Source organism: Monodon monoceros, unplaced genomic scaffold, assembly GCF_005190385.1.
Source record: "Monodon monoceros isolate NGI ecotype Baffin Bay Population unplaced genomic scaffold, NGI_Narwhal_1 Super_Scaffold_5, whole genome shotgun sequence".
Lineage (NCBI taxonomy): Eukaryota > Metazoa > Chordata > Mammalia > Artiodactyla > Monodontidae > Monodon > Monodon monoceros.
In genome coordinates this window covers 53423269-53437191 of record NW_021703782.1, presented here as the reverse complement: position 1 = coordinate 53437191, position 13923 = coordinate 53423269, and the positions used below count along the sequence as shown (strand labels likewise).

The window sequence follows — 13923 nt, the reverse complement described above, 5'->3', positions numbered from 1 at the left end:
TTCCACCGTAAAAATATGAGTGTTCTAATTTCTCTATATTCTTGCCAAAACTTCATACTGCCAATAAATAAGCATGCTATTGGGTGTTTTGTTGTCATATCTAATTGTAGTTTAAATTTTCATTTATTTGTTGAAGAACTGATGCTGAAAATGGTTTTATGTGAATATTGACCATTTTGATAGCCTCTATTTTTTAAAAATATTTGTAGGTGCACTTTATATAGTCTGGAAATCAGTCATAACTATCCCAGTGACTTCTGAGAAAGGTAATAGTATCTTCACTTTAATAATGATTAAACTGAGAACCTGAGAGCTAAAATAATTTACCAAACATCACATATCTAGTAATTAGCAGAAGAGGCAGGGGATTCAGTCTGCCTCAATCAAAAGCCTGTGTTCTTCATAGCATCCTACACTATAGAGCACATAATATTGGGTTGGCCAAAAAGTTTGTTTGGGTTTTCCGTAAAATGTTACGGAAAAATCCGAATGAACCTTTTGGCCAACCCAATATAAAACATAACCAGGATATATGGCAAACTGTCCAGGGGAAACAAGGCATCCAAAACATTTCTCTCCAGGATAAAAGTTTAAGACTTCCCCTTCCAGAATAGTGGGAGTGAGCTATCATTAGTAGGTCACTGAGGTAGGGGCAAGTTGTCTGGGGAAAAAAAGAAGGTTAATGTGGGTAAAAAAAAGTACTGTATTTCACAAACTGTGTCTTAAGGAACACTAGTTGCAGGACATAGTTTTTGCTCTTCTGGAAAAAGTAGTGTAATATTCTAAAATAAATTATAGAAATTAAAAATGCACTTTAGTACATTAAAGCCTCTATAGCTTCCTCTTAAATTCATGTAATCCAGCATTTCTAAAATTTGACAAGAGAATTCTTTTCCAAGGAACACCTATTAAGAGTTTATGAAAACTAGCATGCAATGGAAAATAGCTTCCCTTTTTCCTTTTGATCATTCATTTTCCTTCTTCCTTGACCACAATGGAAACCTATGGGATATAAATCAATTCACACACACACACTGGAATTCACACAGAAACATGCAGCATATACTGAAATTAATAAAAATCTTTCGAACAAAAACCCAAATTCTTGTAAGCATTGATACAAACTACCATTTCAAGGGGAAGTGGGACAATCACAGGAGCAGCAAATATGTGTGGAGGATAGTAGCTCAGGAAAAGTAATCATTTAGAATTTAGGCTGTGGAGGTAGTTACTGGAATGAACAACTATGTTATGATCGTAGAAACAAAAGGGTAAAAGCACCCTGCAGCTTGCTCCCTCACTGCAGAAGACACTGGCATTAATCTGCCAATGTCCAAATATCTGAAGAGCAGAGGTTTGGAACTTTCATAGGCATAGGGAGGTGGGTTTTCATCTCCCTTGTGGTCAGTTGGCAAGGCAGGTTGGATTGGCCTTTTAGTTGTATGGCAATAGGCTTTCCCGTTATCCCTTGATTGTCATTCAACAGTAAATCAAGATAGTACACTGTTAGCATTCAAATTAAGTGAAGAGTATTAGAAAGAACTATTTTCTACTCCCATATCAATAAAGTATCAATAGTACACTGCAGGTATGAAAAAAGCCAGAAGGACAATACAAACCTTATCATTTCTAAATATGTTTCCTAAGAGAATGTGCAGAAGGGCCTGCACAGATTTCTGTTTAGTAATGTCCTTTGCAGCATTATTCATTACACACCCACACACAGACATATATTTATACGTGAATACACAAATAGATAAAAAGAGACACTAATACATAAAAGGGCTTCATATTGACAGAGCCATGCAAATAAACACAAAGTTTATAAAGACCACACAAAAATGATTAAAATATTCAGTATGTTGTATCAATAAAATTGACAGAATATGGGAACTCTATATAAATTGTATATATACCCTCATTAGTGATATGCATTTGAATGATAGTCATTATCTTTGGCTATGGCTATCACATATGATACTTTCCTCTTGCTTTTCTAAAATGTCTCTGTTTTTATTATGTTGTAAGCAATGTCTATAATATAATGCTGAGTCAAAAATGAATATGAAACTCTAAAACATTACATATACACATTATGACATCAGTATGTGCTTATATATTTCTGAATATGAACCAATCATAGTTTCTGAATGCTGGTTTTAGAGAGTTTTATTGTTGTGATTTAAAAATACATTTACCTGAAAAGTCATTCAGAGAATTATATATTAGAATTTATGTTGGATAAAAATGTATTCGTAAAACAGAAGGTAAGCTGAAAATGCATTTAAGATTTTTATAGAGACAAAATTTAAAGAGAGACAAAAAGAATGCAAGAGGAGATGACAGATATTGAAATCATAGAATACTGAAGAAGAATTGACTTAATAATCAAGAATAAGTTGATGATTGCAATTCATTTTATCTACACCTCTTTACAAAAGAATTTGAAATGGAAATATAAAATTAAAGAAAACTTTACAGAACTTCACAGAAGTGTTAAGATTGAATTCACAATGACCTCAATAAAATTACCAAAGTCTTAAATTTCAAGAGAAAGGAGACATTTTTTTCTATGTCTCTAAAAGAACAAAAGCAAAAATCTTTCAAAGAAGGTAAAACATTATTGTTTCCAGGCTCTCTGCTGTGACAGTCAACAGCAGAAAGTAATAAGAGAAATAACTTCAGAGTCTTACCAAAAAGGTGTAATCCAAGAACTCTTACCCAAGAAAGTTTCTGTTCATACGTGAAGATAAGAGAAATACAGCTTTACACCTGTGAACTTTCATAATATTTACCACAAAGATACCCATTTTATTCTGCAGAGGCTGAGAAAATAACGTAAGATAAAAAATAAATGAGAATTTCTGCACATGGAAGTTGATTACTATACACAAAGATCAGGAAAAAACTTTATTAATTTAAAAAAAAAAAAGCATTTGTTAGCATGACGTAGATGTGTATAAATATATTTAAATTTTAGCATTAGAAATAGAAAAATGTTTCTGACCATTATGACTGCTGTGAGGGGAGAAAAGCATACAGAAAGGCATTCACCCCCTATAGCAAGCTATGAAGAAAGGAGGAAAGAAAAAATATAATAAGGATGCATAATATTCCCTGTGAACTAATAGTTATGATTCTAAATTCAAAATCTAATGAAATCAAAAATTACCCTTATTAGTTGACAGAATAAAAATGTAACAAAAATCAACAAAGTAATGGTGTCATTTAACCCAGAAATGGAAAGATACTTCAATGTAACAATGTTAATATATTAGTAGGCTAAAACATTTAAATTGTTCACTAAAAATTCAGTGAAAAGAGAAAACTTAACATCTCTCTCAAAAAAATACTTAAACAAAATAGAAGAATTCCTTTAGAAACCATATAACCCCAAACCAACAATTTAATAATGGCAAAATGATGGTGATAACCCTGTTTAATTCAGTAACAAACATCTACTGCTCTCAATATTGTTTAATATTAGAGAGGCTCTTGATAATTCAAGAGCAAGAATGGATAGGAATATTTGTCATAAAAGTAAATACTGTTATTTCTAGATAACACTGCATGCATTGGAAGGAATCAGCTAAATTCCCACCAGCAGTGTCAAAAGAAGTCAATAATGAATCCTGGTAAATGATACACAATCCGACATTTATGTGCTTTAGCAAAGACCATTAGGAAAGCACAAATGAAAGCACTATCACAAAAGTAAATTTACATGATGGCAAAATCTTAGCCACCCTTCCTACTAGCAGCAACAAAGTTCTTCTGAATGACTTGAAAAAAAAAAAGAGCTGGTGATAAAACTGTGAATTTTAGAAAAACATGTGAATAAATGAAAATATACGTAATGGATGTGGATCTCTCATTAATGCTGTGTGTGTGTGTGCATGTGTGTATAAGATATAAGCTTAACACAATTCCAGTTACTAACAACTATATACAGAATCTAAATAATATAAACTAATTGTTACACAATTCCAAATAGTAAATACTGTATATAATATATACTTAGGTTTAGCATAATTCCAATACAATAAAAATATATTAATAGTTTTGGGAACTATAATTACTGATTAAAAAAATGTTGAAAAAGTAAATGAGTGAAACTTTAAAAATAACAGTAATTACTATGTTGTTGTTATTGCTATTACTACAAATACTATGAGGCTTCCTGCCTATGACTTGTTGAACGATTGAGTTTTTGTTTTAATCCTCCAAAAATCTGATGAGGAAGATACTATTATTATGATGTCCCTTTTTTAAATTATGTGACAAAAGTGGTCCTTAGGAAGCTTAACATCTTGCCTGTAATTACATAGAGAAAATGATGGACTCAAGATTTGAATGTAGGCAGACACTACTGTCCTGCTCAATTACTTGAAAGTGAAGAATAAATCCTCTCAGAAAACAATGCTTCTGACAATGTGGGCCTGGCACCAAAGCAGAAAATAGAAATAAAATAGAATGCAGATCGGGCATCTGAAAACCACACATAAAATTTTTAAAAAGGGTAAAGTGAGGTTTTCAAAACAAGGGGAGAATTATTAATAGTATTGTGACAATTGCATATAAATTCAGGGAAAAGGAGAAATTAGAAGCACACCTCACTTATTGCTTTATAATAACTTTCCTGTTGAACACCAAACTTACCACCTATTAGGTGTGAGTACACAATGTAGATGTTGAAATGTCCTACAGATGCACTTGTTCTAGCAAACTATGAGAACAAGTACTATGAAAGAGAGTACTACAGTCCCCAGATCCCCCAAGGATGGTGGTGCCAGTCTGCCATGTAGAGTTTTACCTTGTGCCCTATCCACTCTGGCCAGCGACCAGACATTACCCATCTGTCCTCACTCAGAACTCATGGCCAGTTGCTCTGGTGTCTGCCATGCCTAAGCACTGTGAGGAGATCCAAGAAAACGTTTCATTCTATTGTGTAATGCTAATACTAACAGTGCATAGCAGGGAAAAGGCACGCAATTTCAGCAGCACAGAGGTAGACTGAAAACTTTACTCTACTTTCAGTAGTTGTGGGATGTGTGATTCAGCAACTGCAAAAAAGGCAATAGTATTGCCAAATTTACTGTTCTGTTTCAATAATTAGAAACAATTTGCTTGTAAAACACCTGCATTATTCTTGGAACATCACTTAATAAGTTGTTTTTTAATGATTTTATTATTAACATGTTGATGATCCAACTCATTATTATTAGTATTATTTAGAGACATTGCCATTGAGTGTCAATATAAAAGAGAGATGATGAGCAAGATGTGGTAGAAGTAGAAAATTCTGCCAAAGAACCTTAAGCATATTTTCTCTTCTTTACAGAGTATGCAAACATAATTGCTGCCCAGAAGTACTCTCAGTCCCCTGCCCTTCAGTGACTCTGTTCCCTAAAATATTTACCTTCTGTTACCTTCCTACTGGGAGCACCCAAGAGCAGAGGCTTTGTGTCAGTCTCCTTTCATGAGCCAACTTTATCTAACCTCAAGTATCTACTCTTCGCCTCAACAGTTTCCACACGCACTCAGCATCCTCTCCATATTACCAGAACTCCAAATAAATCACAAATTTTAATAAAATCCACACTTTTTCATTTGAAACATAGGAAAAATGTGCATACAGATGTATCCCCGATATGCAAAATGAAAAGAAAAATAGAAAAAATATGAATGTCTGTGAATATACATGTGGAGGGAAAAGAGGGATAGCTGTAATTAGAAATGATCATCAGTTACATCAATATGTAAATGTATGACACAAATATCAATCCTTTAAAAAATGAATAATACTTATGAGCACACAGTAAACAAAGCGGAAAAACACATTGTAAGAGAGAAGGATGAAAAGGAGGAGGAGGGTGGAAGAAAAGAAACATAAAAGGGAAACTATTCTACATAGGAAATGTTTATCCAAAGCAAAGAAATGCAAACTAAAAACAAATCTAATTTATCTTTGCAGTCATTAAAATAAAATAAGTAAATAAATAAGGCTGAAGATAATATATCAAAATTGAATAACTATTCATGGATGGTGTACCTATCTGCACAATATTTTAAAAGGCAGAAATTTAGGTAATACATAAGAAAAGCCACAAAAATGATCATTCCTTTGACCCAGAAATTTCATTTTTAGGAGCGTATTTTAGGGAAATAAGATTAAACATAATAGAAAAGATAACATGTTTCAAGATGCTCTTTGCATTTTTTTGTAATGTCAAAATTTGGATGCAAGCTAAAATTTCAACATTAGAGAATGATGATATAAAATTACTATAAATTGATTCAACTGGGTTTTTATGCACATTTTAAAATGTATTTATGAGAAACAGAGACAATTTTATATGACATAAAAACAGCACACTAAAAAGTGCCATTTGCAGTCCAATGGCAGTTATGATAAATTACGGATAAATTAGGTATATATGTGGAAGAAAGTATCCAAAAGATTAGCATAAAGTAACCTATAATTGTGTTAGATTAATGGAATCTCGGCTGTCATAATTTATAAAACAAAGTTTGGTATTATTCTATTTTCTTTTCAATAACTACAATTAAAATATATATTATTACATATTATTTGATTATACATGATCAAAAGAGTAATTCTCATTTGCTTTTCATAGAGTTCCTGTTGCAGAAAATTGATGAACAAATCTAGAAGTTCTCTCACTACAAGCATATAGAAATGTTAAAGTTAACTAACAACTTTTAAACTTACATAGCTAACGGCAAGATAGAAATCCCAAGTGCCAGGAACAAAGAAATTGAAAGCAAGGGCATTTAAGGGGTGAGCTGACATTCTGGGGTGGGTGAGGAGGAAGTGGAAACCATCAGTGATTGGACCAGATCCTTGAAATTTAGTGTCCACATCAGGACAGGAGATAAGGTATTAGGCCTATACAAGGCTGGGAGTTGAAATAAATCCCTACTTAAGATGGTACCCTCATTAAACTGAACTAAAACAATCTGCTCACTAGCTCAGTGGACCATAAACAAACAAACTTTTCTACCTTGGCTCTGAATGGGAAAAAAAAGCCTCAGTGTAGAAACTGGTCACTACTTGTCTTGAACACTACTTTTCTTATGTGAAAATCAACATGCCAAAAATTTAACATAAAACTTGATTTTGAGCTAGAAATTCTCCTAGGATACCTGGCAGAAGCAAATCTACACTAGAGGGGTTATTATACAACAGACCACATAGGGTTTACAAATAGAAACAAAAACAAATTTCCCTGAAAGTAAAATCTTATTAAAAAATAAGGAAAACAGTCTGTCTTGAGTGTCAGCAGACACAAAAATAGAAATCTTCAAGCCTAACTTAATGATACAATAAAATAAAAAGGGGCTATAAAACACCAGTTTAATGATTAAAAGGTAAAAATGAAATAAATTCATATGGTAAGAACTTTTCCATATGAAGCATATAATAACCAAAATAAAATTTATTATTATATTTGAAAAGAGAATTTGTGGATTGACAGACCTAAGTCACCTAGAATATGAGTATAAGGATTAAGTGTCATCAAGTAGACAGTCCAAGATTTACCTAATACTAGCTATCGTAAGAGAGACTAGAAAAAAACAAGGGACAAGTAATATTTCAAAGAGATAATGGCTGAGAATTTGCAGCGTTGATGAATGACATGAATTCTCAAATGGAACATTTAGAGTCTAAGAAGGACTACACCTTAACACATCTTGGTGAAAATGCAGAATATCAAGGCAGACTATTAAAATTATCCAGAGAGAAAGGCTTATTAAAACAACACAAAATACTTAAAAGAATGGCTTTCTTCTTAATGAAAAACAAATTCAGAAGTGACTGTATGTGTATATACATGCTTACAGAAATAATGCTGTATGACCAAACAGGGTTTATCCCAGGAATTCAAAAGCTGTAACCTTATCCTATGTATACAGTTAATTCCTCAAAGTAATAGATTAAAGAAAAAGAGCAATATGTTCTTGCCAGTAAATAGAGAAAACCCACTTGACAAAAGTCAGTATCCTTTTATGGAATGGATATAGAAGACAAGTCCCTGAACCTTGTAAAAATTACTGAAAACTTTAGTGATACCACACTTTTGGTGAAACTGAAAAAAGATCTCCTTAAAGATGGGAAGGTAGGTACACTATCCACGCTTCTGTTCAACAGTGTTCTAGATCTCAAAGCAGGGAAAAGAGATATAAAGATCAAAAAGGAAGAAACAACTCACAAATAACGTGGTTGTCCACATAGAAAATTTAAACTATTCTGAAGCATGTTCAGCAAATAGGAATATTCAGCAAGTTTGCTTTCATAACAAAATATCAGAAAAGCAACAAAATACCAGAAAAATCTTTAAAAAGGTAGCATTTACAAAAGGAACAAAACTGTAAGGTATGTGAGAAAAATTTAACAAAATAATTGGTGAAATTTACAAAACATGATTAAGGACAAAAGCAAATGTGCATAAATGGAGAAAGCAATTTTCCTTGGAAGAAAGACCATTAAAGACATCAAAGAATCCCAATGAAATTTTTATGAAACATGAAAAACTCCAGCTAAAGTTCAGGGAACAATAAAGAGAAATTTAGCAATATAAGAATAAGAAAGGGTGAACTCAACTGTGTCGTATTAAAATACATTATAACTCTACAGTAAATAATCAGAGCAAATGAACTGAGTTAAAAACCTTCCTGTTCTGGGTTTCCCTGGTGGCGCAGTGGTTCAGAGTCCGCCTGCAGATGCAGGGGACACGGGTTTGTGCCCTGGTCTGGGAAGATCCTATATGCCGCGGAGCGGCTGGGCCCGTGAGCCATGGCCGCTGAGCCTGCATGTCCAGAGCCTGTGCTCCGCAAAGGGAGAGGCCACAACAGTGAGAGGCCCGCATACCAGGAAAAAAAAAAACAAAACCTTCCTGTTCTTTAAAAAGTCACCATGATTTATGTAAACTATAAATGCATAAAATTATGCTTATTGTTGTGGTGGTATTTTTATTTTTTATTTATTTATTTTTATTTGTTTTTGCGGTACGCAGGCCTCTCACTGCTGTGGCCTCTCCCGCCGTGGAGCACAGGCTCCAGTCGCGCAACCCAGCGGCCATGGCTCACGGGCCCAGCCACTCTGCGGCATGTGACATCCTCCCGGACCAGGGCACGAACCCGTGTCCCCTGCATCGGCAGGCAGACTCTCAACCACTGCGCCACCAGGGAAGCCCCTAATATTTTTAATTTTAATTTTTATTCTTAGATTTCTGTCTTTCTCAACAAGGTAGAAACACAAGAACCAAATTTACCACTGCATAGATACTCAAGGGAATATCCTGGTTGCATCATCTACAAACACCTGTATTAAAAGTATGAAGACTTCTAGAAAGATGACGTACACCAACTTCCTGACCCTCTGGAGAGAAAGAGAATGGGAAAGAAATGGCCTAGACCAGGGTCATTGCTGTGAAGGCTGTCCTGTGCATTGTTGGATATTTAGCAGCACCTCTTCCTCTACACATTAGATGACAGTAACACCACATCTCCCAATCATGACAATCAAAACTGTCACTAGAAATGGTCAAAAGTCCCCTGGGGGCAAAACTGCCTCCAGTTGAGAACCACTGTAAGAGATTAAATCTTTAGTATAAGTCCTCAAAAATGAGAGGGAAGGGCAAGGAAGCACAAGACAGAGATGAATTAAAATGTCAACATCTATTGAATACGAGGGGCATGAGTGTCAGTCACATAAGTTTTTGTACTTTTTATAAATGTTTGGACTTTTTGAAATTTTAAAGTGTCACCAGGTAGTGTAGCAGTACAACTTAATTGTTAATAATGCTGGCTGGAGTTTAGGACTGTTTTGGTTTGTAATCTGACTTAGTTTTTAATATTTATATGATTTTGTACCAGCTTCCTATTTTCTCCAAGCCTCAGTTTCCAAATCTGGTAGCTGCAAAAATTAAATGAAATAGCCCATACAAAAGTCTTATTTAGCACATTGCCTAGAACATAACAGACACTCAAAAACAAAGTTTTCCTATTTTAGTTAATATTACTTTGTTTATAAAAATGATTTATAGAAGCTTTTATGATATGTGGAAAAATAAGTCATCATTAATCATAAGCATAACCATAAAATGATTTATTTTTTTTAATTGAAGAGATTCTGAAAATATTATGTGCTCAATTTTAGCTTTAAAATGAAAACTAGAATGCAATTACTTGATTGGAAAAAATATGATCAAAAATAGCACACAAAATGTCAGCAGCAGTTAAATACTGAAGTCACAAGTCCAGACAGACTCAAAGAATGACCTTTATTGTAATTCTTTTACTTTGTGCCCCATATCAAAATAAACAAATAAGCAAACAAAAAATACCTGGCAGCAAAACTTTAGTTTATGAAATATAAAATGTGAAAATTCTTGCTGCATACTAGTGAATGCAAGATGTTCAACATAAATTTTAAATTACAGGATTCCTTGCTTCAATTAGAATAGGGTAATTAACTAGTTCTCTCAAGTCCTTATTTAGAAGGTGTTAGAATAAGTTTAGAAAAAAGAAAGTGTGAAAATGATGTTTGGTTTTATTTAGCACTTCATACACAATGAACCTGTTTTGCAATACTTCTTAAGTCACTGATATTGCAACTTATTTATTTTATAAAATCCATAACATCTTAAAATGAAATGTTTGTGCTATTCAATTTTTAAGGTTCCCATTACAAGGAGTGGGACTTCAGCTTTCAGTAATTTAAAATTCATGTCCCAAAACTCTGGTCCACAAACCTTGAATTTCTTTAACATAGGATGTCTGGTAAACCCATTTTTAAAGCAGGATGGAGCACTGGTGGCTGGTAGGGATGTATGGTAATGTCAGAGAAGTATCAGCAACCATAAACCATAGGCTACTTTGGCTTTGACAAGGCTGAACAGGAGCTGATAGGCTAACTGTGCTGTGTGCAGTCACAACCTTCTTTTGAACATAACCCAATGCTGGGAAAAACACAAAATGTTCAGAACCAGATTTTTTCCCCTTTTTCCTCTGTGCCTATTTGGTGCCTATTGATGACATTCTAGAAAACTCAAATTGAATGCATACCTCATATATCAAAATTAAATTGTTTCCTATTAAGAAAGCATTCATAACTATAATAAAAATCTATTTAAAACTATTTCAAAAAGACACTCGGAGAAAAACATTTAAATAAAATATGTGTAATAGCATTTTCAAATAACTAAATGTGAGTAAAGCAAGATGAGTAAAGCAAGATATTATATTACAAATAATTTGAGTATTTACATAATTTACTACATAAAGATTATTTCAGTATGTATGACCACATAAAATTTATAGTGTCCTACAATACTCAAAATTCATTCAAGCACTTCATTATTGGCCTACATGAAAATTTGGCATTTGTAATCTGACACATGTGGCCACGTGAAATTGAGTCAGCTTCATGTAATTTTGGCTTTTAAGAAAAAAAAATTTGAAGAAAGCAGAATACCAATACTAGAGATATCCTGATGTTATTAATTCACAGCAGTATACCTGGAAGAAGAATAACCTAAAATATAATTTTCCTAATACAGAAATTGATAAGACAAAGCCTGTGTATATGTGTACATATGCATATGTGTTTGTGTGTGATATTTGTAACATATGTAACAAATTTATTCATTTTGGAAATAAAATGCCAAATGTTAATTTTTGTTTATCTTGAGTAGCAGCATCATTTCTGATTGATATTTTCTTTTTTAATTCACTATTTTCCAAATCCCACCACTAAGTGGAAATAAGTAAATAAATAAAAAATAGAGAAGTTCTCAGTGATTCTAATGTTTGAAAGCTTTCAAGAGATATTAATGGAGACTAAATATTCTTGAGAGTTCTGAAAAGGGATCATTATAAACTATTGTTCCTGTTATTTTTCCAAAAAAAGATTCAAATTAATAGCTTCTCTTAATATCAAGAAATTAATTGTAAATTATTTTATTTAGTATTAGAACTCTCCTGAAGAGAAAATTTTAACAATTCAAGACTTCAATCAGAACACCACCTAAAAATTAGTGTATTAAACTATGTAACATAGACAAATTAGCCATCATTTGCCACTTAAAACCAAATAAACATCATCACAGTTAAAAGGAAAGTGAAAAAAAAGCTTACCTTTTACTTGCAAATAACCCCATGTTGTGTAAACTAAAGGTCTAAATCTAATCTTGCTGCTTCTGTGACCTTGCACATACAATCTGAATGCCCTGAGCTATAACATTCATCTGATCAGTGTGGAAAATACTAATTTCTGTAGAGTACTTACCACTTTCCAAAGGCCGCTATCCAGAAAACCCCTTTGTTTAAATTCCTACCTCTAAAACGTATGTTTCCATTGCACTGTGCCCATTATAAAGATGAGACGGTTGAGGAACAGATCATTAAACTATGCAATTCATGTTATATTAGTGAACTACATAAGTAATTGAGATTGCCTGATTTCTTTTCTAGGTGAGAGAGACAGTAAACTTTCTTTTCACCATTTCTGGTGTTCACCTTTAATTATATAACATATCAAAATTCACTCATTTCCATAAAATCTTTCCAATTAAGTACTCATTCATCCAGGCTGAGGAAAATTTCAGAAATTACTCTATTGCCTATAGACCTGAGTGCTATATTTCCCTTATGATAACTGCAATGGAACAAGTAATCAAAATATTGGCAGAAATTTTCCAGAGATACTAAAATAAAATTCTGAAGCTAACATATAAATCACTTTTTATGTCTTTGAAAACATAATTTTTGATTAAAAAAAATAAAATACAGAACAAAGAGTTTTTAAAAGGCCCTTCAAAACAATAAAGACTTTTTAAACATTTCAAAACCAATAAAAAAACTTCACAAAAGACACAATGTAATTAAATCAGAAGCAAAGTTTTCTGGTAGTGATTTTACTTACAGAATGTTGAGTAGGCTAAAATAAACAGAATAAATAGAAAACTCCTAATCTTAGAGTTTTTGGAATGCTAAGAAACTATGGCACAGATTTTTCAGCTTCCAAATTAGTATCCAGTTACATGATACACCAAACCTGTGTCCCAGGCAGGTACACAGAGGGTAGAACAACAAACTCTAGGGCTACTTTTCTATCAGATGGACAACACTGGCTAACTTTCAGATTTCAAGCTTTTAAATAGAAACACATATCTTTTGGGAAAGATAGAGACAAAAGAGATACTTATAATAACCACTCTTTGAAAGCCACTGAAGAAAATAAAGAGAACCCAAAAGAGAAACCAAAACTTAATTTGCACTTTAACTGGGCATGACTTCAACCTTATACCACATATTTTGAAGAATAACAGGTGAATAAAGCGTACTTTGAAAAATGCCAAACAGGATACCAGGAGTCAACTCACAACTCCACTCATCAAGACTACGTTGGGGTGAGGAAAAAGGATAGAAAATGCATGATCTAAAGTTTTTTGGGTTTCTGAAGAGCCAAGTTTTCCATTCCCTAGTAAAAAGGGACAAGTCTGAAATCAAGTATTAGCAGGAAGATAGATATGAATGACTATTCTTACCCTGATGAAAGTGGACTCCAATAAACAAGTTCCCATGCTAATGTTTTTATGCCCTTGTTTTCCTGGAAGGAGAGCTTTAAAACAGGAGGTGAAATCCAACCTCACCTTCCCTTGAAAATGTGCCACATCCAGATGACCCATTCCAGGCCCAGCCTGATTTGTCCACAGTACAGAAATTTCAAAGGATAAGCACAAACAATATCCTCCAGTGTTGCTTCAGTGGTCCCAGGTTCTATCCACCCTCTATCAGGCAGCTGAGAAGGTTGAACAAAGAACAGAAACCATCAAATCCCCACCCTCCAGCTGGTATTAAGAGGAGAATGAAATAAGAAATCTCATATGCCTGACA

The 13923-nt window shown here is 33.4% G+C and overlaps 1 protein-coding gene across 8 annotated transcripts in view; it reads right to left on the bottom strand.

The window, feature by feature from the left end:
- Positions 1-13636, bottom strand: part of PTPRD (protein tyrosine phosphatase receptor type D) — a 2000866-nt gene extending 1987230 nt beyond the window's left edge. For all 8 annotated transcript variants that reach the window (XM_029201877.1, XM_029201881.1, XM_029201880.1 and 5 more), the window contains exon 1: positions 13575-13636. The gene's annotated coding sequence lies outside the window, so the exon portion shown is untranslated. The remainder of the gene's footprint in view (positions 1-13574) is intronic.
- Positions 13637-13923: the final 287 nt, after the last annotated feature.